Source organism: Salvelinus namaycush, chromosome 28 (assembly GCF_016432855.1).
Source record: "Salvelinus namaycush isolate Seneca chromosome 28, SaNama_1.0, whole genome shotgun sequence".
Lineage (NCBI taxonomy): Eukaryota > Metazoa > Chordata > Actinopteri > Salmoniformes > Salmonidae > Salvelinus > Salvelinus namaycush.
In genome coordinates, this window is record NC_052334.1 from 1,231,034 (window position 1) to 1,239,972 (window position 8,939).

The window sequence follows — 8,939 nt, forward strand, 5'->3', positions numbered from 1 at the left end:
CTGGTTGATCGTGTCGTCTATGGCTGTGAAGTTTGGGCCTAGAATCTCCTTCATTATAACCTCTTTATAACCTCATTATAACCTCATGATCATGATATATAACCTCATGTTCGCTGATCTTAACTTCAACTTATTTTACTTCCTTCGACACATGTTCAACGAATAATAGGATTAAATCTAAATAACATTTGTTGAGGATTTCACCCCATTTCTGAACGAAAGTGGTTGTTTTTCCCTATTGTAGGCTCCTGTATTCTCAGATCTCTTGGAATGCGCTTGTTGGTACGGCAACTGCTCTGCCCACAACCGTACGGCTCTCCAGAGGGTAGTGAGGTCTGCACAACGCATCACCGGGGGCAAACTACCTGCCCTCCAGGACACCTACACCACCCGATGTCACAGGAAGGCCATAAAGATCATCAAGGACAACAACCACCCGAGCCACTGCCTGTTCACCCCACTGTCATCCAGAAGGCGAGGTCAGTACAGGTGCATCACAGCAGGGACCGAGAGACTGAAAAACAGCTTCTATCTCAAGGCCATCAGACTGTTAAACAGCCCCCACTAACATTTAGTGGCTGCTGCCAACATACTGACTCAACTCCAGCCACTTTAATAATGGGAATTGATGGAAATTTATGTAAAAATGTATCACTAGCCACTTTAAACAATGCCACTTAATATAATGTTTACATACCCTACATTACTCATCTCATATGTATATACTGTACTGTATACCATCTACTGCATCTTGCCTATGCCATTCTGTACCATCACTCATTCATATCTTTATGTACATATTCTTTATCCCTTTACACTTGTGTGTATAAGGTAGTAGTTGTGGAATTGTTAGGTTAGATTACTCGTTGGTTATTACTGCATTGTCGTAACTAGAAGCACAAGCATTTCGCTACACTCGCATTAACATCTGCTAACCATGTGTATGTGACCATTAACATCTGCTAACCATGTGTATGTGACCATTAACATCTGCTAACCATGTGTATGTGACCATTAACATCTGCTAACCATGTGTATGTGACAAATAAAATTTGATTTGATGCGCCAATACTCGCTACGAGTGGATGATGGTACAAAAAAAAATACAAAATAACGTTTTTTTTTAACCTTTTTCTATTGCTTATATTTGCCTACATTCCTTTCACATTTCCACAAACTTCAAAGTGTTTCCTTTCAAATGATACCAAGAATACACATATCCTTGCTTCAGGTCCTGAGCTACAGGCAGTTAGATTAGGGTATGTCATTTTAGGCGAAAAAAAGAAGAAAAAGGGGCGGATCCTTAAGAGGTTTAAAGGATCCTTTTGGTCTTAGACTTGGAACTCCGGTATCGCTTGCCGTGCAGTAGCAGAGAGAACAGTCTATGACTTGGGTGGCTGGAGTCTTTGACAATTTTTCCCTTTGTAATCCGTGATAGTTTGCAAGCCCTGCCACATCCGACGAGCGCCAGAGCCGGTGTAGTAGGATTCTATCTTAGTCCTGTTTGACGCTTTGCCTGTTTGATGGTTTGTCGGAGGGCATAGCGGGATTTCTTAAAAAGTGTCCGGATTAGTGTCTCGCTCCTTGAAAGCGGCAGCTCTAGCCTTTAGCTCAGTGGGGATGTTGCCTGTAATCATTGACTTCTGGTTGGGTATTGTACATACGGTCACAGTGACGTCGTCAATTCACTTATTAATGAAGCCGGTGACTGATGTGGTGTACTCCTCAATGTTATTGGGTGAATCGCGGAACATATTCCAGTCTGTGCTAGCAAAACAGTCCTGTAGTTTAGCATCCGCTTCATCGTACTGTGTGAGTATGTGTGAGTATTTGCTTGTAAGCAGGAATCTGGAGGATAGAATTATGGTCAGATTTGCCAAATGGAGGGCGAGGGAGAGCTTTGTACATGTCTGTGTGTGGAGTAAAAGTGATTTTGAATTTTTTTCCCTCTGGTTGCACATTTAACATGCTCATAGAAATGAGGTCAAACAGATAAGGTAAAACTGATTTAAGTTCCCCTGCATTAAAGTCCCCGGCCACTAGAAGCGCCACCTGTGGATAAGCATTTTCTTGTTTACATATGGCCTTATACAGCTAGTTAAGTGGGGTCTTAGTGCCAGCATCGGTTTGTGGTGGTAAATAGACAGCTACGCAGATGAAAACTCTCTTGGTAAAATAGTGTGGTCTACAGCATATCATGAGGTACTCTACCTCAGGCGAGCAAAAACTTTAGACTTCCTTAATATTAAAGATCACGCACCAGCTGTTGTTGACAAATAGACACAGACCACAACCCCTCGTCTTACAGGAGACACACACCTCCCTCTCTGATCTTACCGGAGGATGCTGTTCTGTTTTGCCGATGCACGGAAAACCCGGCTAACTGTATATTATCCATGTCGTCGTTCAGCCACGACTCACTGAAACATATATTACAGTTTTTAATGTCCCGTTCATAGGATAGTCTCGAACAGAGCTCATCCAGTTTATTCTCCAGTAAATACACATTTGCCAGTAGAATGGAGGGTAAAGGCAGGATAAAAGGTTTCTCTAGCAGGATTCAAGTCTCTGTAGTAACTAGTAGTCATTCCCAGAGGACATACAGAGACTCATTGAGTCACATACAAGAGACAGACACACACCATTCTGATTCAATAAGCATCTACACATTCAGCCACATACAGCGTGGAGCAGGACCAGAGATGGGAGATTGAGCTCATGGAAAAATTGATATAATGTAGCGTTGCAACGGAGATAGTTCCGCAGAGCAAACAAAACTCTAAATTACATTACAGCACTGTTATGATAACATCACTGAATGTAATGTATTACCATGGTTACAGAACATAGACAAAGAAGAAAGAAAGAGAGAGAGAGAAGAAAGAGAGAGAGAGAGAGAGACAGAGAGACAGAGAGAGAGAGACAGAGAGAGAGAGAGAGAGAGAGAGAGAGAGACAGAGACAGAGAGAGAGAGAGAGAGAGACAGAGAGAGAGAGAGACAGAGAGAGAGAGAAAGACAGAGAGAAGAAAGAGAAAGAGAGAAAGAGAGAGAGAAGAGAGAGAGAGAGGTGGAGAGAGAAGAAAGAGACAGAGACAGAGAGAGAGAGAGAGAGAGAGAGAGAGAGAGAGAGAGAGAGAAAGACAGACAGAGAGAAGAAAGAGAAAGAGAGTTAGAGAGAGAGAGGTGGAGAGAGAAGAAAGAGAGAGAGAGACAGAGAGAGAGAAAGAGGAGAGTGGGTTAAGTGTTATATGTCCAACCCTTGTTTGTTTATTGTGTCTAATTGGACTAAGGTCTAGCCTGGTTGCCATGGTATTGTGATTAGTCTCACATTACCTGGGAGAGGGCCAGGGTGTAAACCCATCTGAACACACACACACACACACACACACACACACACACACACACACACACACACACACACACACACACACACACACACACACACACACACACACACACACACACACACACACACACACACACACAGCGTGACTACCACAGCTCTGAGGAACTCAGGGGGTGAACCTTTCTGCTCTGAGCTCCAACTCTGAACACCACAGAACAATGCTCTCATCAACTCAGGGGGTGAACCTTTCTGCTCTGAGCTCCAACTCTGAACACCACAGAACAATGCTCTCATCAACTCAAACTTCATTCGTTTTTTTTCTCCAGCAATTTGGAAGCCACAAGAAAATGGCATCCTCAAAAAATTAAAAAATGATGAAGTTATACACTATAGTTCAAAAGTTTGGGGTCACTTAGAAATGTCCTTGTTTTTTTTTAAAGGAAAGCACATTTTTTATCCATTAGAATAACGTAAAATTGATCAGAAATACAGTGTAGACATTGTTAATGTTGTAAATGACTATTGTAGCTGGAAACGGCAGATTTTTAATGGAATATCTACATAGACGTTACAGAGGCCCATTATCAGCAACCATCACTCCTGTGTTCCAATGGCACGTTGTGTTAGCTAATCCAAGTTTATCATTTTGAAAGGCTAATTGATCATTAGAAAACACTTTTGAAATTATGTTAGCTCAGCTGAAAACTGTTCTGATTAAAGAAGCAATAAAACTGGCCTTCTTTAGACTAGTTGAGTATCTGGAGCGTCAGCATTTGTGGGTTCGATTACAGGCTCAAGATGGCCAGAAACAAAGAACTTTCTTCTGAAACTCGTCACCTTAACCTTGCTGGAGTATTGAAACAGATCATCCTGAGATGTCCTGGAACATGACCATGGTGTGTTGTAACTTAATCTAGGTGTTGTGCAACACCTTGCCGGGGGACTGGAAGCACTACGAGAACAGGTTGAAAACACTATTGTCCAGTTAAGTGCAGAATTAGATCCCTTTGTCTGGTGTCTTAATGTTTCACACTGTTCTATGTATTTGATCACTTGCCATTGTAGACCGTTTTGGCAGGCATTGTCACACACACACACACACACAGTGTTCAAACCACCAGCACTAACTGGAGGTTCAACTGAAAGAACTGAGGACTCTGCATTTGCCTCTTCCATTGGCTATTACGAATGTGGGGAATGGGTGATGAGCAACATAATAAGCTGGATTGACATTAATTTGGTTAAATTAAATGAACAAATCATTGAAACGACTTGCCTTTAAAAAATATATATTTTGGAGGTATCTTTGACACTCTTTTGACACAGTTATGAAATGACAAATGGAATTAGAGAGAGGTGGGAGAAACAGATTGAAGGGTAGGAGCGGGGAATTGAACCCAGGTCTTCGGTGGGGAGAGGGGTGACCTGTCCATGCTGGGGGCGTTACTGCTTGACCACGGGCTCTGCACAACTTGCATTCACTTTAATTAAGTGTATGTTGGTTTGTTTTTTTGTTGTAGTCAATTTCAATTCACCATTGAATCTTTTTTTTTTTTTTTCTTTTTTTTTTACAGTGTGGCTTTGTGGGTAAAAATGTAAACGAAATGTACCATCTTACTGCCCCTCCTGTTTCTAATCTGTCAAAATAAAAACAAAGGTGGATTTCCACCAAAAATATTCTCCATAGGCCCTTATCCTTATTGATTATCATCAATCAATACGTAGGATATAAATAATTTGCATTTCTAAACCATTGATTGTATGAGAAACACAGTTATTGTGTTTTGATGCTGTGTTTTACATGCACTAAACCCCCCCTGCAAAAAATATGTCACAACGTTCTCTTAATAACACATATAATCAGGTTAAAGGATGTCACAACGTTCTCTTGATAACACATATAATCAGGTTAAAGGCATGTCACAACGTTCTCTTATTAACACCTATAATCAGGTTAAAGGCATGTCACAACGTTCTCTTAATAACACATATAATCAGGTTAAAGGCATGTCACAACGTTCTCTTATTAACACCTATAATCAGGTTAAAGGCATGTCACAACGTTCTCTTGATAACACCTATAATCAGGTTAAAGGCATGTCACAACGTTCTCTTAATAACACCTATAATCAGGTTAAAGGCATGTCACAACGTTCTCTTATTAACACCTATAATCAGGTTAAAGGCATGTCACAACGTTCTCTTATTAACACCTATAATCAGGTTAAAGGCATGTCACAACGTTCTCTTATTAACACCTATAATCAGGTTAAAGGCATGTCACAACGTTCTCTTAATAACACCTATAATCAGGTTAAAGGCATGTCACAACGTTCTCTTATTAACACCTATAATCAGGTTAAAGGCATGTCACAACGTTCTCTTATTAACACCTATAATCAGGTTAAAGGCATGTCACAACGTTCTCTTATTAACACCTATAATCAGGTTAAAGGCATGTCACAACGTTCTCTTGATAACACATATAATCAGGTTAAAGGAGGCCTAGCCAGGTGCACAACTGAATGCATTCAACCAAAATGTGTCTTCCGCATTTAACCCCCACCCCCCAGAAAGCAGATGTCATATAACCCCCCCCCCAGAGAGCAGATGTCATTTAACACCCCCCCCCCCAGAGAGCAGATGTCATTTAACCCCCCCCCCCCCCAGAGAGCAGATGTCATTTAACACCCCCCCCCCCCCCCCCCCAGAGAGCAGATGTCATTTAACACCCCCCCCCCCCGCTAGGCTACCTGTTCTTAACCGCTAGAATCCCTGCTCTTAACCGCTAGGCTACCCGCTCTTAACCGCTAGGCTACCCGCTCTTAACCGCTAGGCTACCTGCTCTTAACCGCTAGTCTTCCTGCTCTTAACCGCTAGGCTGCCCGCTCTTAACCGCTAGAATCCCCGCTCTTAACCGCTAGGCTACCCGCTCTTAACCGCTAGGCTGCCCGCTCTTAACCGCTAGGCTGCCCGCTCTTAACCGCTAGTCTTCCTGCTCTTAACCGCTAGTCTTCCCGCTCTTAACCGCTAGGCTGCCCGCTCTTAACCGCTAGTCTTCCCACTCTTAACCGCTAGGCTGCCCGCTCTTAACCGCTAGTCTTCCCGCTCTTAACCGCTAGGCTGCCCGCTCTTAACTGCTAGAATCCCTGCTCTTAACCGCTAGGCTACCCGCTCTTAACCGCTAGGCTCCCTGCTCTTAACCGCTAGGCTGCCCGCTCTTAACCGCTAGGCTACCCGCTCTTAACCGCTAGGCTACCTGCTCTTAACCGCTAGTCTTCCTGCTCTTAACCGCTAGGCTGCCCGCTCTTAACCGCTAGAATCCCTGCTCTTAACCGCTAGGCTACCCGCTCTTAACCGCTAGGCTGCCCGCTCTTAACCGCTAGGCTGCCCGCTCTTAACCGCTAGGCTACCTGCTCTTAACCGCTAGTCTTCCTGCTCTTAACCGCTAGTCTTCCCGCTCTTAACCGCTAGGCTGCCCGCTCTTAACCGCTAGTCTTCCCACTATTAACCGCTAGGCTGCCCGCTCTTAACCGCTAGTCTTCCCGCTCTTAACCGCTAGGCTGCCCGCTCTTAACCGCTAGAATCCCTGCTCTTAACCGCTAGGCTACCCGCTCTTAACCGCTAGGCTCCCTGCTCTTAACCGCTAGGCTGCCCGCTCTTAACCGCTAGGCTACCCGCTCTTAACCGCTAGGCTACCCGCTCTTAACCGCTAGTCTTCCTGCTCTTAACCGCTAGGCTGCCCGCTCTTAACCGCTAGAATCCCTGCTCTTAACCGCTAGGCTGCCCGCTCTTAACCGCTAGGCTGCCCGCTCTTAACCGCTAGGCTGCCCGCTCTTAACCGCTAGGCTACCCGCTCTTAACCGCTAGTCTTCCTGCTCTTAACCGCTAGTCTTCCCGCTCTTAACCGCTAGGCTGCCCGCTCTTAACCGCTAGTCTTCCCACTCTTAACCGCTAGGCTGCCCGCTCTTAACCGCTAGTCTTCCCGCTCTTAACCGCTAGGCTGCCCGCTCTTAACCGCTAGAATCCCTGCTCTTAACCGCTAGGCTACCCGCTCTTAACCGCTAGGCTCCCTGCTCTTAACCGCTAGGCTGCCCGCTCTTAACCGCTAGGCTGCCCGCTCTTAACCGCTAGAATCCCTGCTCTTAACCGCTAGGCTACCCGCTCTTAACCGCTAGGCTCCCTGCTCTTAACCGCTAGGCTGCCCGCTCTTAACCGCTAGGCTACCCGCTCTTAACCGCTAGAATCCCTGCTCTTAACCGCTAGGCTACCCGCTCTTAACCGCTAGGCTCCCTGCTCTTAACCGCTAGGCTACCTGCTCTTAACCGCTAGTCTTCCTGCTCTTAACCGCTAGTCTTCCTGCTCTTAACCGCTAGTCTTCCTGCTCTTAACCGCTAGTCTTCCCGCTCTTAACCGCTAGGCTGCCCGCTCTTAACCGCTAGTCTTCCCGCTCTTAACCGCTAGGCTGCCCGCTCTTAACCGCTAGTCTTCCCGCTCTTAACCGCTAGGCTGCCCGCTCTTAACCGCTAGAATCCCTGCTCTTAACCGCTAGGCTACCCGCTCTTAACCGCTAGGCTCCCTGCTCTTAACCGCTAGGCTGCCCGCTCTTAACCGCTAGGCTGCCCGCTAGGCTGCCTGCTCTTAACCGCTAGGCTACCTGCTCTTAACCGCTAGGCTCCCTGCTCTTAACCGCTAGGCTGCCCGCTCTTAACCGCTAGGCTACCTGCTCTTAACCGCTAGGCTCCCTGCTCTTAACCGCTAGGCTACCTGTTCTTAACCGCTAGGCTGCCCGCTCTTAACCGCTAGAATCCCTGCTCTTAACCGCTAGGCTACCCGCTCTTAACCGCTAGGCTCCCTGCTCTTAACCGCTAGGCTGCCCGCTCTTAACCGCTAGGCTCCCTGCTCTTAACCGCTAGGCTCCCTGCTCTTAACCGCTAGGCTGCCTGCTCTTAACCGCTAGTCTTCCCGCTCTTAACCGCTAGGCTGCCCGCTCTTAACCGCTAGGCTGCCCGCTCTTAACCGCTAGGCTGCCCGCTCTTAACCGCTAGGCTGCCCGCTCTTAACCGCTAGGCTGCCCGCTCTTAACCGCTAGTCTTCCCGCTCTTAACCGCTAGTCTTCCCGCTCTTAACCGCTAGTCTTCCCGCTCTTAACCGCTAGTCTTCCCGCTCTTAACCGCTAGGCTTCCCGCTCTTAACCGCTAGGCTGCCCGCTCTTAACCGCTAGGCTGCCCGCTCTTAACCGCTAGGCTGCCCGCTCTTAACCGCTAGGCTGCCCGCTCTTAACCGCTAGGCTGCCCGCTCTTAACCGCTAGGCTGCCCGCTCTTAACCGCTAGGCTACCCGCTCTTAACCGCTAGGCTGCCCGCTCTTAACCGCTAGTCTTCCCGCTCTTAACCGCTAGTCTTCCCGCTCTTAACCGCTAGTCTTCCCGCTCTTAACCGCTAGGCTGCCCGCTCTTAACCGCTAGGCTGCCCGCTCTTAACCGCTAGGCTTCCCGCTCTTAACCGCTAGGCTGCCCGCTCTTAACCGCTAGGCTGCCCGCTCTTAACCGCTAGGCTCCCTGCTCTTAACCGCTAGGCTGCCTGCTCTTAAC